At 39.9% G+C, this 17,337-nt stretch overlaps 1 pseudogene; it reads left to right on the forward strand.

The window, feature by feature from the left end:
- The first annotated feature begins 541 nt into the window (after nt 1-541).
- On the forward strand, nt 542-10,455 carry LOC101844852 (annotated as a pseudogene).
- The last annotated feature ends 6,882 nt before the right edge of the window (nt 10,456-17,337 follow it).

Raw genomic sequence — 17,337 nt, forward strand, 5'->3', positions numbered from 1 at the left:
GTCTATGGCTGTGTTCTAGTTCTTGGATAACATTAAGAGATCACACAAGATCTTTCCGGATTTTCACAAATATAAAAATCTTATATCAGAATGATGTATTTAGATGACTTCTGAAAATGTTTTCAACCTTAAGTATATTTAAATATGTCTCTTCTTCCATGCCCTTACATTGGAAATGGTATAATTAATACAGAAATTTGGAGGGGGCATAGAAAAATATTTGCTTCAATTGTTTTGAAAATTTTATATTTGTAACACCACCCATGATGCTCATGTATCTTTTTTTAGAATACCAACGAGAAAATATGAGTTTTTCCTGGTATTGTTTTTTGCTACTGATGAGATCAACAGGAACCCTTATATTTTACCCAATATGTCTTTCTATTTTTCCATCACTTCTGGCATGTGTTTTGATACATTGAATACGATCGATTTAGTACATTCACCACAAAGTAGCTACTTAAAATTACCTAATTATGCCTGTGGAACAACTGTATGTAATGTAGCTCTTACAGGACCATCATGGACTACATCTGTAAAATTGACAACCTACACCATGAAACCAGAGGTGAGACTGTGTTGTTAAAGGAGAGATAATATCTTGTCTATGACAATCCCAAGATCCTACAGAGAATGTGCAGCATGTGTTTGTGTGTGTTGATCTACTTATTTTAAAGTATTTTTAAAAATCACATATTCACACATCACCAACATTTCTTTGTATTGCAAGAATAAATCAATTTGGGAAACATCCCAAAATTTTGTTGAACATTCAGACTTGTCAGAAATATTCTATAATCCAATAGGACAAATACATACAATTTATAGGATAATCTTATTGTCTTTTGCTGGAGTTCTGGAAGGTAACATAACTCATATCTAAGAATGAACATCCTGCCAATCATATTCCTCACATTGCTTCCTCTATTCTTTATCCTTCAGATTTTCTTTGGGCCATTTCATCCTGTCCTGAGTGACAATGTCCTGTTTCCCTATGTCTACCAGATAGCACACAAGGATACATGTTTGCCCCATGCCATGGTCTCTTTGATGCTTTATTTTACATGGACCTGAATAGGGCTGGTCATCTTAGATAATGACCAGGGAATCCAGTTTCTCTCAGACTTGAGAGTAGAGATGCAAAGAAATGGAATTTGTTTAGCTTTTGTGAGTGTGATCCCAGATAGCACGCGGTTATACATGGCAAGAGCTGTAATATATGACGACCAAATCATGACATCATCAGGAAAGGTTGCTGTCATTTATGGTGATATGAACTCTACCCTAGAATTCAGCTTCAGAAGATGGGCATATTTAGGAGTACAGAGAATCTGGGTCACCACCTCACAATGGGATGTCATGACAATTAAGAGAGATTTCAGCCTTGACCCTTTCCATGGGACTGTCACTTTTGCACACCACCATGATAAGGTATCTAAATTTAGGAATTTCATGAGAACATTGAACACTTCCAAATATCCAGTAGACATTACCCAGATGAGAACAAAGTGGAATTATTTTAATTGTTCAGTCTTTAATAGCAATCATAGCTCAATGAATCACTGTTCATTCAATACTATATTGGAGCAGTTATCACACCAGGAATTTGACATGGTCCTGAGTGAAGAGGGTTACAATTTATACAATGCTGTATATGTTGTGGCCCACACCTACCATGAAATCATTCTTCAACAAGTAGACTCTCAGCAAATACCTGAACTCAAAGGAATATTTTATGACTGTCATCAGGTAAAATACCTTATTTTCTATCATGCTTAATCATGATATTTTTAAACGGCCCCACAATTGTTCATAGGCATTTGTCATAGAATGTTTTCTAAGTTCAAAGGTTTCTATTGCTCAGTAGTCCCTAATATGAATCCTTTATGTGAATAAATAGACATCACAACATTAACATTCAGTGAATGAAAATGGTTTGTCTGAAGATCAGCTGTTTTTAATTTTATTTTTCCAAATGAGTTCAATATTGGAAATGATAATTGAAAAATTCATCATAAAATCCTCAGTGAGAACTACAAAAGGATTTCTTTCCCAAGAGACAAAATAAATACTGATTAATAACATGATTTATTATTTGAAGCATCAATTACATAAGGAAAAGTATAGGCTTCATGTTCTTATTAATTTTATTTTTTCATATTTGTAAACTGAATTTATATGATACACACTTCCTGTCTTTCTTTCAGAAACTTCCAGTCCTTTAAGTTCTTCTTAATTTTATGACTTTTCTTTATTCTAAAATTATTTTGGCAGTTTTCATGCAAGTAATAAATACTCAGTTTCTTTTTTCACTATGATACTCAATGTTTTGTAGGCATTTATTCTGACTCTGTTCACCATGTAAAATTTTATGAAGGATAATAAACTTCAGTTACCTGTGAGATATCTTGTATTGTACTAGATGCCATATACTAATAGAGTTTCCTTTTCTTGAAGAAATTAAATATTAGGGGTCATTCACAATGTCAATTTGCCTTACTGGGTATGTGTATGTAATCATTTAATGATGCATCTCGCTTAGACGGTTTCTCTACTGAAGAGCAGGATATTTACGAACCCTGTTGGTGAGCTGATAGACATGAATCTCAGAAAAAAACTGTGTGGAGATTATGACATTTACAACATTTGGAATTTCCCTCAAGGCTTTGGATTAAAGGTGAAAATAGGAGGCTATTACTCCTATTCCCCACAAAGCCACCAACTGGATATTTCTGAAGAGTTAGAGTTGGCCATGGGAACAATGCAGGTATGTATGGCATATTTTTCATTCTTTTCTGTACATGTGTGTTCTAAATAGAGTTGTGGCATCAAGGTGATTGCTTGGTGATTAACAACAATCACTGCTCTTGGGCACTTTGTGAACAAACTCGGTTCACAAAGTGCCTGTGTTAGACGGCTTACAACTTCCAACACATCTGGGTCATGGGTATTCAATGTATGTGGCTTCCATGGACAGCTAAAGTTACCTTCCAATTCACCCACACCATGGAAATACATATACAAAATAAAAATATTTGGGCTATTAAATTTTTGTAACAAAGCTATACACATTGAAATTTGGTGATTCTGTGTGAATATTTTGTAGCCTAGCCAAGGATATCATGTATTTGTTTCCAGAAATATTTTATTGTATTCTAAACTTTCATTTTAACTTAAAAATGTTTAAGTTTGTGACAGTCTCCTAATGCAAGCTTTGTTCACATTAACCCCGTAACAGCTTTCCCTCTGAACCCCTCATTATACTTGATTTTGATGTGTAAACCATTTAAGAACAATGTCTACCTCCTAAGTATTCTTGTTGGATCATTTCTTTTTTTTTTTTTTTTTTTTTTTTGGTTTTTCGAGACAGGGTTTCTCTGTGGCTTTGGAGGCTGTCCTGGAACTAGCTCTTGTAGACCAGGCTGGTCTCGAACTCACAGAGATCCACCTGCCTCTGCCTCCCAAGTGCTGGGATTAAAGGCGTGCGCCACCAACGCCCGGCCGGATCATTTCAATATAGGCAGAAGCAAGCTCTAATCTCTACAGTCAATATGTTATAAAAAGAATTTTACACAATGTACTAAATATTGTATGGCATTCATTTTCACGTCAGGCTCACATAAAATGCTCAGAGACCTGATTTTCAGAGGTAATAGAAGAACATGTGTAACTCATGTCTGCTACAAATGCATATGTCATTTGCTTCAGGTTCCCACGTCCACATGCAGTATGATGTGCACTCCAGGGTTCAGGAAATTTCATCAGGAGCAAACACCAGACTGCTGCTTTGATTGTACCCAGTGCCCTGAGAATGAGATTTCCAATGAGACAGGTATGTGTTTGTGTACAAAAAAAATTGCTGAAGCTGAATAGTTTCTCTTTTGAAAACTACAAAGTGCCCGAAAATAAACTGAAGACAAAAAAATCATTTTTAATTTAATGATTTTCCTGATGTCGAGAATATTGTGAAACTTTGAATGAACACACACTGTTTTCCTTGAGCTGCACATCTTGCTCATATAATGATGGTTACAGATTTTATATTTTTCAAAGGACATTTAATGAAAATCAAAAGCATTTTGTATCTTATTTCACAAGAAAATGTACACACAGTATTGTTATTATTGTTATGTGTATTTCTAATTTTCCTAAACCTTTGTTTTTACACAATTGTATTCATTATTTTATCAGTCCACAATCTTTTCTGCCTGACACCTAGTTTGGTCCCTAACAAAGATGAAACTTTTAGGCTATAGACTTGCTAATGAAATGTATTTAAGATTTTCTGGAATAGATTATAGAATGAATCACTTAGTGTGAAAGGATTAGAACAAGATTGCAGATCCCAAAAATGCACACAAATATATGGTTCTGTTCAGCAATCATATCCTAACAAGAGATAAGGGCAGGATTCTGAGTATGCATAATCTTGCATGCCAGCTAGCATGAAATATGTAGGTGGGAAAAAAAGGGGTCTACTGCGATAACTACTGCTTTAAGGACCAGCCTCCATCAGGGTAGGGCTGGATGGGAATCCAAGAAGTCAGTGAACTAAGACTTTTTGGGGGGGGGTTACGAGACAGGGTTTCTCTGTATTGTTTTGGAGGCTGTCGGTCCAGCCTGGCCTCGAACTCACAGAGATCAGCCTGCCTCTGCCTCCTGAGTGCTGGGATTAAAGGTGTGTGCCAACACTGCCCGGCTGAACTAAGACTTTTTTATCTGAGGTGTTAAGCACACACACATGCTCTGTTTATAGTTTCCATCTGTATTTTTCTTTATTCTTCTGTATTCTTATTTTCCTCTATATTTTTCTTGTGTTCCCTTACAGCTTATTTGCCCCAGAAATATCTTTTAAGCAATTTAAGAATTACAATGTGTCTATATTCTATTTTTTAAGTGATTGATTACCATGAATACAAGTGAAAAAAAAGCAGCTTTTCCACATCCCTTACATGATTAAATATTTTACATATTACAAGGGGAAAGCAAATGGACCCAGACACTCACATACATTCCTGTCCAAGCAATTAGTTATAGATTAACAAAGTGTGAGCAAACAAGCTATTTTTCTCAGCTGGTTCTTTGGCTGGTAGACTGCTATTTATAGTTCAGCTGGTTCTTTGGCTGGCAGGCTGCTATTTATAGTTATAAAGAAAGGACCAATCGTTTTACTATTTATCGGAAAGGGTAATCTATAAGAAATCTTAGAAGAATCACAATTTAAAACTTTAATATGAAAGGAATCAGTCAGCTCTATTAAATCCTGATGATGCATGCCCACTCATCAGTAGTTTTTATATCAAGAATTGAGGGTAGAAATGGGAAAAATGAAACAATCTTCGCCATTGGTCACCAACACATCCAAGCAACAAAGGCACATCAGCTAATAATAATTGGTCTGCTTTGTTTTTGTTCCATATCTATAACAAATCCATCACTTATCTATGTGACTTTGTAAACTTTAGAATGTCTTCTTGGGTTTTTCACATCAAAGGTATTTGACAAAACATCTTAGTAAAACCTTAAGTTATTTTCAAAGATTTGTTTTAGCTATGATGCACTCTGAAATCTGTGAGCATATCTCCCAAAATAAATATTAAAAGAATTCAAATGAGCTTGGCTACTGGGATTCAGTTGTTTTTCTTAGTCATTAATCTAAGGCTGTATTGACAGCCTCGCAATAGACATTATGTGTTCTCCATATGTGACGCTTCCTTGTTTATTTTTGGCCTCTGCAGCCTCTGCTATACCAGAGGCCTTAGCAACAGTTTATCCTACCATCACCTATGCTATTTTTCCACTAAACTAACTTCGGTCATAACCCCTTATTATATTCATTAAAACCCTCTGCCATCAAAATCCTATTAAGCTAACACTCTTATTGTATAAAATTATTACTTCAGCTAAACAGTACAGCTTAGGAGGAAATCATCTTTATAATATGCCACAGGTAAAAATGCCCAGTAGTACAGGATTTCTCTGAGATGATTGTGCTGAATTAAGGGCAGTGGGGATCTTCCCATGTCCATTCTCTCTATGCCAGATACCAGAGAAAAATGGCAGTGGGATAAAATGTTAAGGCCCAGAAGTATTAGGAAACACACTGGGGCTGAGACTCTTGGAGTTTTCCCTATACGATATTAACCTGTCAGGGTTTTGTTTCCTGGTGGCTGATCCCCTGAAATCAGTTGCCATCTGCTGCTATTCTGACAAGACCAGTGTCATCACAGAGTGGGAAGTGAGACAAACACCTGATGACAGTCTTCAAACTCCAAATACATGCAGAAATGCACGTATGCTCACATTGATTTGCAAAAATCCCTCATACATACAATCATTAATACACATTTATGCATGCCACATACATACAAGAGTACTCTTATTAAATGTAATTACATCCCCTTCATTTCTCCATTAAGCACCTATCATTAGTCTCACTTGAAAGATTTTGACATGTACCCTCCATTCTGAAATCAATTGCAAAAGGACAAGGGAGATTAATTGCAAATATAAGTATGAATAAAAATTTAAATATATTTTTTAAAGAATCTATCTTTTTATGTTGGGACATACTTAAAATTGATGAGTAGTTTGTATTTAATGTTTTGCTTCTAATATACTGGTGAGTAGTTATAAGAATAAAAGTAAATGTGAATTTAGTGTAGTCCATATACCAAAAATCATAGGAATAAAACTTGGTGGAAAAAATAAATGTCCTTTTATCCAAATGCTCGCGTTAATTGTTGACAAAATAGAAATAAACTAAAGGACATTTTGGTGATGGGACATGCAGCTTCTTTCATAAAAATGTTGCTTTTGCAAACAGTATGTATGTGAGAGAATTATACATCTTTGACCCTATATGTAGATACTCACTAAGGACCCAAGCAAAGTACACAATGCATTGTATCAGTTGGCTTTGGGATCTTGACATGCTGTCTCAATAAGTATGCTATTGCTATGAAAAGGCACCATGAACCTGACTATTCTTGTTGAAGAAATCATATAACTGGGGCTTCCTTACACTTCCAGAGTTTTAGTCTATTATTGTAACAGCAAGAAGGCCAGCAGCACACAGGCAGGTATGATTCTCGAAAAGTGACTGAGTGTTCTATATCCAGATCCTCAGACAGAAAGAAGAGAGAGACACTGGGGGCTACTTGAGTTTTTGAGGAACCAAACTCCATCCTCAGTGTCACACTTTCTCCAACAATGCCACATATACTCCAAAAAGAACACATCTTTTAATCCTTTCAAGTAGTGACTCTCTCTAGAGAACAAGAATCCAAACCTATGAACCTATGGGGGTCATTCTCATTTAAACCACACATGCCACTCTCTTGTCTCCATAGGCTTGTAGGCATATAAGAATACAAATCACATTTAGTGCAACTCCAAAAGTACTCATAATCTATCAGAGTCTCAACCCTGTTTGAGTGTTCAATGTTTAGTGTTTTCTGAGATTCGTGGCTGTCTCTGAAGTGTAACAGCTTGTAAAATTAAACTAAAAAGGTAGATCACATACTTGCAGCATAATGGCACACAATATATACTGTCATTTCAAAGGGGAGGAAAGGGGACAAAATGAGGAATTACTGACTCAAAGAAAAGACCAAAATACAGCAGAGAAAACTCCAAATTCTGCATCTCCATGTCTGCTGGAAAATCACTCTTCAGATCTTCAATTCCTTTCTGTTTTGTTGACTACATCAAACTTCTCTCCTTTGGGCTGGATCAACACCCTGTCTGAACATCTTCTTGTCAGACACCTCATGAAAATGGCATCTTCAACATGCTGAGATCTCTAATGAAACCCAGGCTTCTCTTCACAGCATCACTCTGTTGGCCTGCATGCAAGAAGACCTTTGAGAAACACCTGGCCTAGTGGCTTTATTTAACCAAGGAGGGAGATTCCACAATTCCTTTCTTCCATACTTTACTCAAAGCCAGAACTGTGTGACCACATCTTCCAAAATCTTCTGCTTTTTGGTGCTGGAACTTGGCCCTCTTTTTCTAATACGTTTTCACCAGATTTCGAATTTTGATGATTTGCTTCAAGTGCTGAAGCTTACTTACTTCCTTTTCACAAGATAGAAGCTTAGCTCCATGGGTTCTTGTCCTGAGATTTCACTCCCTTTGCTGTATTTACCATTATGCTTTTCTTTATACTTTTTATCTTTTTGAGCTCTGGAATTAGTTCCATTACAATTTCTGGTGCTCCTTTACTTCCAAACTGTACCTTTTATATATTTCCATGCACATATGGCTCCTTTCTATTATAGACTTGTATAAGAGTGACCATGAATAGCCATAGGAGAATGCCAATACAAGACTGGCCTTATTTTTAATTTTTGAGATTGGGTTTCTGTGTGTAATACTCCTGTTATTCCTGGAACTTGATTTGTAGATAAGGATGGCCTTGAACTCATAGAAATCTACCTGCATCTGCCTCCCAAGTGGTGGAATTGTAGGTGTGTGACATCACTGGCCAGCAACAATAGGCTATCTTAAAATTTCCTCAGTGTTCATTACCCAAAACTCTACAATTTAGCCTCAGCACATTTTTGGGATCAGGGCAAAATTCTGACACAATTTTGTGAAAATATATAAGGACCAGTCTCAAGGTCATTTACTAATTTTCTTCCACTCTGAAACAACTTGAGCTGGTCCTAACAGTTTAAATATCCCTTAGGACTGTCTTCCTTATTCCTGCTAGTATAGTCCATTAAGTCTCACTTAAAACATTCAACTGCTTTCCTAATCCACAGTCACAAAGCAAACATCCTGCCAACCAGCATCATTGGTCAGGTCTGTCACAACAATATCTCACTCCATATTTTTGTCTTAATGTATGCTATATTGCTGTTAAGAGACACCATAACCATAACAATACTTACAAATCATTTAATTGGGGCTTGCTTACAGTTTCAGAGGTTTAGTCCATTATCATAATATGGCAACACAGAGATAGGCATGTTTCTGGAGAAGAATCTGAGTGTTCTGTATCCAGTACCTCAGGCAGCAGAAAGAGTTACATTGGGGTTTACTCGAACTTTTCAAATGTCAAAGTTCATCCTCAGTGATAAATTTCCTCAAATAAGACCACATATAGTAGTATAAGAACACATATCTTAATCTTTTCAATGGTGCCACTGCCTAGTGACCAAGCATTCAAATCTATGAGCATATTGGGTTTACTATAACTAACCACCACATATGCACAGTCCACAAATTTGTATAAAATAAATTTAAAATTTGAAGCATTGACTAATCTGAGCTCCCTTCTATTACCATATAAATGCACCCCAAAACAAAGTATTTTTCTTATTTTTAAAAATCTAGTTAATATGGAATTTTATAAACAAGAATAAGTATTTATTTCTCAGCTTCCTTTATGATGAATGTGACATGCTCCATCATCAAGGATGGACTATTGCAGAGCAGCCTGACCTAACTTCTCCCAGCAACAATAAGGAAGACAGTTGTTGCTGAACACCAAAATGGTTATTGAGGTATCATCTGATTTATAAGATACTAATGAGTATATAATGATGAAATTTTATATGAGTTTATGGTTAATGTTCTTCAACAGATATGGAGCAGTGTGTGAGATGTCCCGATGACCAGTATTCCAATGCAGAACACACACACTGCTATCAAAGACATGTCTCCTTTCTGGCTTATGAAAACCCATTGGGGATGACTCTGGCCTGCCTGTCCCTGTGCTTTTCATCCCTCACAGCTCTAGTTCTTGGGTCTTTTGTTAAGTACAATGGCACCCCCATTGTGAAGGCCAATAACCGCACTCTCAGCTACATCCTACTGGTCTCCATTGGCTTATGTTTCCTCTGCTCTTTGCTCTTCATTGGGCATCCCAACATAGTCACCTGCATCCTGCAGCAAACCACATTTGGAGTCTTTTTCACATTTGCTGTATCTACTGTCTTGGCCAAGACAATTACTGTAGTGCTGGCCTTCAAGCTCACTACTCCAGGAAGAAGGATGAGAGGCATGCTGGTATCAGGGGCACCTAACTTTGTCATTCCCATCTGTACCCTGGTCCAACTTGTTATCTGTGCAATATGGCTGGCAACATCACCCCCCTTTATTGACACAGATTTGTCTGAACATGGGCAGATCATCATTGTGTGTAACAAAGGCTCCGTCATTGCATTCCATTTTGTCCTGGGATACTTGGGTTCCTTAGCTCTGGGAAGTTTCAGTGTTGCATTCTTGGCCAGGAATCTTCCTGAGAGATTCAATGAAGCCAAATTCCTAACCTTCAGCATGCTGGTGTTCTGCAGTGTCTGGATCACTTTCCTCCCTGTCTACCACAGCACAAAGGGAAAGGTCATGGTGGCTGTGGAGGTCTTCTCCATTTTGGCCTCCAGTGCAGGGCTATTAGGGTGCATCTTTGTCCCGAAGTGTTATCTCCTTTTCATGAGACCAGATTAAAATTCTTTTCAAAACTACAGGAATATCTTTATTGAACCTTCATAGTCTTAATATTTTACATTATACTTCAAATATCTGTGTTCCTATTGTGTGATATTTTGATTGTATTATAATGAAAACAGATTGCTTGGAGTAAGAGGATGATGCTAGCCACTAGGTGACCTAAATTAACCATAGAAGTTTGGTGGATTGTAGTCAGTGGGGAGATGGGAAGTACTAAGGTGGGGCAGAGAGAGGATATCTGCCCTTTTGGATAGAGGAATGGAAGAGGCAGGAATCAACTAGAGTCTTCTCTCTATTTTCTGATCTTTCAAATTCTTCCACCAACATTTATCTGCCATTCTTATTATAAATATAAATTAGAATAATGCTTTATCTGATGCTCAAGTGGGCGATGAATTCATGAAATATCCAGTGGAGCTGCACAGAGGAGCTGTACCCACCATAGTCACTGAGATGCTGTATGTTTTTCCTTTCTTCCCCAAGTCCTCTGAGTGATTCCAGGATTTTCCTATTGTCACCATCTCCCAAAGCCCCAAACTCCATAGGTAAATGTGTTTCAAGCATTGATTGGGTTAGGCCTTCACCACCAGCTAGGTCTGTCTTCAGGCATCTCTATGCTTTCACTTCCTACCCATTACCCTAGACTTGAATGACTAGGGTGCTGGGTGAGAGACTGTCTTCTCTATAACAGCAAAGCCACATTTATGATATCCTAACCAGTCACTTAAATATGGACTACTGAATAACACCAACAGCAGACATGGAAAAGAGATGGGGAAATCTCATATGTCCACACCCCTCGATGGAGAACCACAGGCAATCAATGAGTGCTAAGAGATGGATTCCAGCCTTCTCTAGGAGTGAGCTCATGCCAGCATCAGTAAATATACTCATTAGGTGTTTGTGTCCTTCTCTGTCTTTGTGTGCATATCTCTATCTCTCTGTATATATATAAAATTATTTAACAGAGAATTTATGTATTTTACATGGAGGATGGGGACAATAAATGTGGTGGAGGGAGAGGATGTGACACAAATGATGTAAACATAGTTCTTGTAAACAAAATTCTCAACAAGCAAAAGTAAAAAAAATAAATTCTACAAAATTCATTGTACAAAATGTCCAAAGAATTAATGAAATATTTTTTCTAAAAAGTACTCAACCATCAAAGAAATACAAACTAAAACTCTGTTAAGAAACCATGCCATGCCCACTCACCCTCTCTCAGATCCCCTGGCCAGGGGAACCACAGCCAGGTCAACTCACCACCAGACAGACAACCAAGTGACAAGGAGACTGCAGAGAGAGCTGGTTCATTTCCACCCACACTAAGGGCAGAGGGAAGAGGTGAGCACCAGGTTCCCATCTTAGACCCGAATTCTTCTTGCTGGCCTGCTCTCGGATCCCCTGACTGGGGACCACAACCAGGACAACTCACCCTGAGACAGAAGACCAAGTGACCAGGAGCCTACAGAGAGAGCCAGTCTACTCATGCCCCACTCAGGGCAGAGGTCAGAGGACAGAGAGCAGAGGACAGAGAGTATTGGATTTGCTTGCACCCACTGAAAGGGATTCTTGGTCGCCTACCAACCAAGAGAGGAAGAGACTCTTTCTACACACACTAGAAGTAGTGATGGGGAAGAGGCAATATAAGAACACACTCAGCAACACAAAAGCAAATATGACACCACCAGGAGACCCTCAAAGAAGATGTGAGAAAATCCCTTAAAGAAATGGGAAAAAAACAAACCAAAAAAATAGAACAAATGAAAGGGAGGGAAACACGAACCAATAATTAAAAGAAACAATTCATACAGTGCAAGGGTTGAAAGATGACATGGAGACAATAACAAAACAGTCTGAAGGAATTCTGGAAATAGAAAAACTGGGGGAACGGTCAGGTACTACAGATGCAAGCATAATCAACAGAATACAAGAGATGGAAAAGAGAATCTCAGGTGTTGAAGACACACTAGGAGAAATAGATTCATCAACCAAAGAAAATCTTAAGTCCAACAAATCCCTAACACAAAATATTCAGGAAATATGGGACAGCAGAAAAAGGACAAACCTAAGAATAATAGGTATAAAAGAAGGTGAAGAAACCCAACTCAAAGGGATAGAAAACATATTCAACAAAATCATAAAAGAAAACTTCACAAACTAAAGAAAGACAAGCCAATGAAGGTACAAGAAGCTTACAGACACCAAATAGAGTGTACCACAAAAAAGTCCCCTCGACACATATTAATCAAGACCCCAATCATACAGAATAAAGAAAGAATATTAAGAGCAGCTAAGAAAAAAGGTCAGACAACATATAAAGGCAAACCTATAAGAATTACACCTGATTTCTTCATGAAAACTCTGAAAGCCAGAAAGCCCTGAATATATATTCTATCAACACTAAGAGACCATGGATGCCAGCCCAAACTGTTATACCCAGAAAAGAGCACATTTTGGTATGACTTGACCTACTCTGACAACCTACACCTCTTACAGGCTTTATTTATACAAAAAAATCTTTTCCTCATATACTTTAATTATTGATTACAAAATCTGTCCATGGTAAATACTTTTTCTAAAGTCTTCCACTATTACAACAGGAAATTGCGTAAGAATTAAAATGTAACATTATGATGAAATCAACTCTGATCATTCAATACCTTTTCCCATAAAATTGGTGTTGTAAAGCCTTGTGTTTATATAAAAACCAGACAGGATGTCTCTATTTAATTTTGACTAAGTTTGTAGATCAGAAGATATTTCCTACTACCCTCTATTTCAAGCCTATCATACACTATTTTTTCTAAGATGGAAAAACCAGACAGGATCTCTATTTAGTTTTGATTAAGTTAGTAGATCAAAAATTATTTCCTACTACCCTCCTCTATTTTAAGCTTATCCTACATTATTTTATCTATGATAATGAATATCTGCTCTTTATACATAAATCTATTTCCTCAGTCCTTTGTTTAATTTTATTAGTTTATATATAAAACAAGACCACACATCAAGAGGACCTGCCAACACAGGAAAGGCATCCGTCATTGCAGACTCCACTCTCCGGTGTGCCCAGCCTCAGGTGAGCTTGTGTCCCCTGGAATCCCTCCTCTGCCCATCGCCCACTCCCTCAATCTTCCAGGGGCCCAATCCAGGCATCAAGGGGACCCGCCTAAACAGGAAAGACATCAGTCCCTCCAGACCCCACCCTCTGGTATGCCCAGGTTCAGGTGAGCTTGGGTCCTCCTAGGGACTTCTTTTCCCATCCATCACCCACTCCCACAATCTTCTGGAGACTTCTCTGGGCATTGAGAGAACCTGCCCACACAGGAAAGATGTCAGTCCACACAGACCCAGATAGAAGCTCTCCCCACACTTGAGCACCCAGCCCCAGGTGACCTTGGGTCCACTTTGGATCCCTCCCCTGTGCTGAGCCCACTGTGCAGCCTGTATCCAAGAATGTGCAGAGGGTGTCAGGATTGATGACACAGAGACCAGTTGGTGGTGCAAAGAAAACTTTAAGCAGGCCCCAAGAAGGCTCAAAAAAGGCTTCCCAAGAAAGGCTTCTCTCATGAAAAGTTTCCACTCCCTTTCTTACCCCTCACTGGTTCCATGCCCTGACACCAGAGATGGCACTGGGTGGGTCAGGAAGAGGTGGGGGAATGGAAAAGAAGCAATCCTTCAAACCAATGGCAATCAAATGCCAGTCTCTAGGAATGACCACAGGTGATGGCAAGCCAGGCTGGAGTGCCCCCAAGGCTGCATGGCCGCATTCATGGCCCACAGGTCTTGTAGTAACCTCCATTTTCCTGAAGATTTTTAAATTACAAATATTGGGGTATTCCAGGGGGATGTGGAGGGCACCAAATGACCCACTTCCTATTGTTCTTGAACTAACTGGTGAGCCATCTGAAGTTTTTCTGCTGATAAGGGCCACTGTTCCACCCATACCGGATCATCCAATAGCCATGTGAAGGGTATGGGGGCTGGCGAGGCAACAGTGACCCTCATCAAAAATGACCAAAACCCTTCCTATCCCCTGAAGCCCTGGTATCTATCCAAAAGGAGGGATGCCACTGGGCAAACCTCTCCCTGTTCTAGTTTACCTAGTCCCCTACCTGGACTCCAGCCCATCCGTTGCATCATCTGGGGTCCCTGCTTTTGGACTTGGGTGCCTGGGTGGCGAGGACCACTCCCATTTCTTGCAGGAGGTCCCATCCCCAGAGGTTAGTAGGGAGGCCAGACAAACTATATGGTTGAAAAAACCCTGTGTGGCTCTCAGAGTCTTGCCACTTTAGAATTATGAGGCTTTTTGTGGCACAGCCTGTCCTATTCCCTGGAGGGTCACTGTCCCTTCCTGTTTAGACCAGGCAGGGGGACAGAATTTGTCTGAGAGGACAGAAACATCCTTCCCAAAATCTAAAATGCCCTTTAAGGACTTGCCTTCTATCCTTAATGTAAGTTGGGTGTGATTCGCCATGGTGTCTACCAAAATACTGCTGGGCCAGTACTTCCAGAACCTTGGTTGCCCCTTTTCTCTTTAATTTTTTGAGCCTCACAAGGAGCTGTATGGAGGAGGAGCAACTGAGCAATCCGCTCTCCTGCTGGGATGGCAACAACCCCACTGGCCACTGATGTCATTATTTTAATCTCTCCCTCACTATCCTGGTCTATAACACCAGGGTGTACCTGGATGCCTCAAAGTATAGTACTGGACCTTCCCAAAAGTAGTCCAACCATGCCTGGGGGCAATGGTCCATGCACCCCAGTAGGGAGGGCCTGGATCCCCATTTCTGGTGTTAGGATTGCCCGGGCAGAGGGACTGAGGTCCAATCCTACACTCCTTGAGGTGGCTCTAAGGAGGTCTGAGAGATGAAGGGGTTGCTCTTAGGGAGAAAACAATTACTGCCACTGCCCAGAGCAGGGGTCATTGCCCTGTACATGTTGGTTTTGGGGCCCTGGGGCGGGGCCCTCTTCCAGTTTCCCTGATTATTATTAGCAGGAAGGAAATTTCCCCCCAGGTCAGTTTTAGAGTGGCAGTCATTAGCCCAATGATATACCCTTCAGCAACGGGGCATAAACCAGGTCTCTTGAGACCAGTAGTACTATTTTGAGGGCACTCTCTATGGAAGTGTCCCTCCCTACCGCAGCTGAAACATGTTTTTCCCCTCCCTGATTAGGTTTTATTTCCCCACTTGGGGTTGAATAACAGCAGCTAACACTTGGCCCTGGATGAAGTTACCATCAATGTCCCTACAGATCCAGATGTAGTCATTTAGACTTTTGTTGCAATAGGGGCAAAGGGCTTCCTTACAGTACTTATTTGCATTTTCGAAAGCCATCTGCTTGATGACTGGCATCGCAGGCCCAATGCCTCCAAATATTCTTTCTGCTACCTGACTGAAGTGGTCTACGAAATCTTGAAAAGGTTCTGAGCGTGCTTGAAGGACTTTGGACAGGTGATCCCCTCCTTCCTTGGAAGGCAATGCTTTCCAAGCACCTTAGGCCACTGCTGCCACTTGGGCATAGACTGTGTTGTCATATCGCATTTATTGTTGAATGGCGGCGTATTGACCACTCCCAGTAAGCATCTCCACATGTCTCTGGGGCTGTCCAGCCTGTGCATTTCTTTGGGCTGCCTGGATGCATTTTTCTTGAAACTCACCTCTCCAAATCAAATAATCTCCCCCCAGAGAGAGCTGTTCTGCAAAGCTGCTACCAATCACTAGGTGTCAAGAGACGCAGAAGATTTCATTAAGGAAAGTGTAAAGGGAGCTTGTACTACATAATTTAGAGTTGCCTCTTTAAGTTATTTTATGTCTTTCAAACTTAAAGGGTCATGACGCTGAATGACCTGCCTGGAATTGTTCAGGTCTGGAGCTTCCATTACCGGGGCCACCACCCGGAAGTATTGGAGCCCTCCTTTGGGTCTTCCCTCAAGGTCCAAGAAGGACTGGGTCATATCATAGGAGGAGTCCCTTTTTTCAGAGTATGGAGGATGGTTTCTCTCCCTGTCGTGTCTTTTCTTAATTCGAGTCTTTTTAGTGCTTTTTTTAAGGGCCACAATCTCAGCAAGTAACCATTCCTTCTCAGACTCTGACGAGTCAGAGTCTGATGAGTCAGAGTCTGAACTACTTTTATTTTCTACATCTGACAGAGAAGGATATAACCGATTATGACCGGAGTCCTTCTTTTTGGGTCGATCCCCAAGAACTCTACCCATTTTTTTGTTCTTGCTAAGAGACTCCTCCTCATCCTCACTAACAATGAAGCCTCTAGTTTCAGGCAGGGTCTCTTCAGATGATTCATCCTCACTCTCTGCCTCTGAACTCAGGGAGGCTTGAGTGTCAGTCTCTTGTAACTCTGAAAAAGCCTCTTTTGTGGCCTGAACTACCTGGCAGTGGCGAACCTTATCTGTCAAAAGTACACCCCTCACTAATCTCCATAAGGAGACTGTGGAAGGGGGCAAAGACTCAGATCCCTCTTTTCTTAAAAGTCAATGAAGATCACGGCGAACCTCCTCCCAATCTGGGATATTTAAGCTTCCCCCAGTCATGAACCATGGACTCGCTCATTTGATAGATTTTAGAAAGCCTTCTAGGGTTTTAGCCTTGACTGTAGTTCCCTGTCCTTCAAGTAACCTTTTTACTTGATACTTTAATTCAAGTTCCCCCTTCCCCCCCTGAACTATTCCCCATCGTTTCTTTTCTTATTCCCCCCAATCTGTCCCTGGCCGGCAAAAGGGACAACCCCGTCCACTTACCTCGCTTTCACAATCTGGGTGGGACCTCTAATTGCCGTGCCTGCTGTGCAGCCTGTATCCAAGAATGTGCGGAGGATGTTGGGATTGATGACACAGAGACCAGTCAGCGGTGC

Source organism: Mesocricetus auratus, unplaced genomic scaffold (genome assembly GCF_017639785.1).
Source record: "Mesocricetus auratus isolate SY011 unplaced genomic scaffold, BCM_Maur_2.0 Super-Scaffold_100676, whole genome shotgun sequence".
Classification (NCBI taxonomy): domain Eukaryota; kingdom Metazoa; phylum Chordata; class Mammalia; order Rodentia; family Cricetidae; genus Mesocricetus; species Mesocricetus auratus.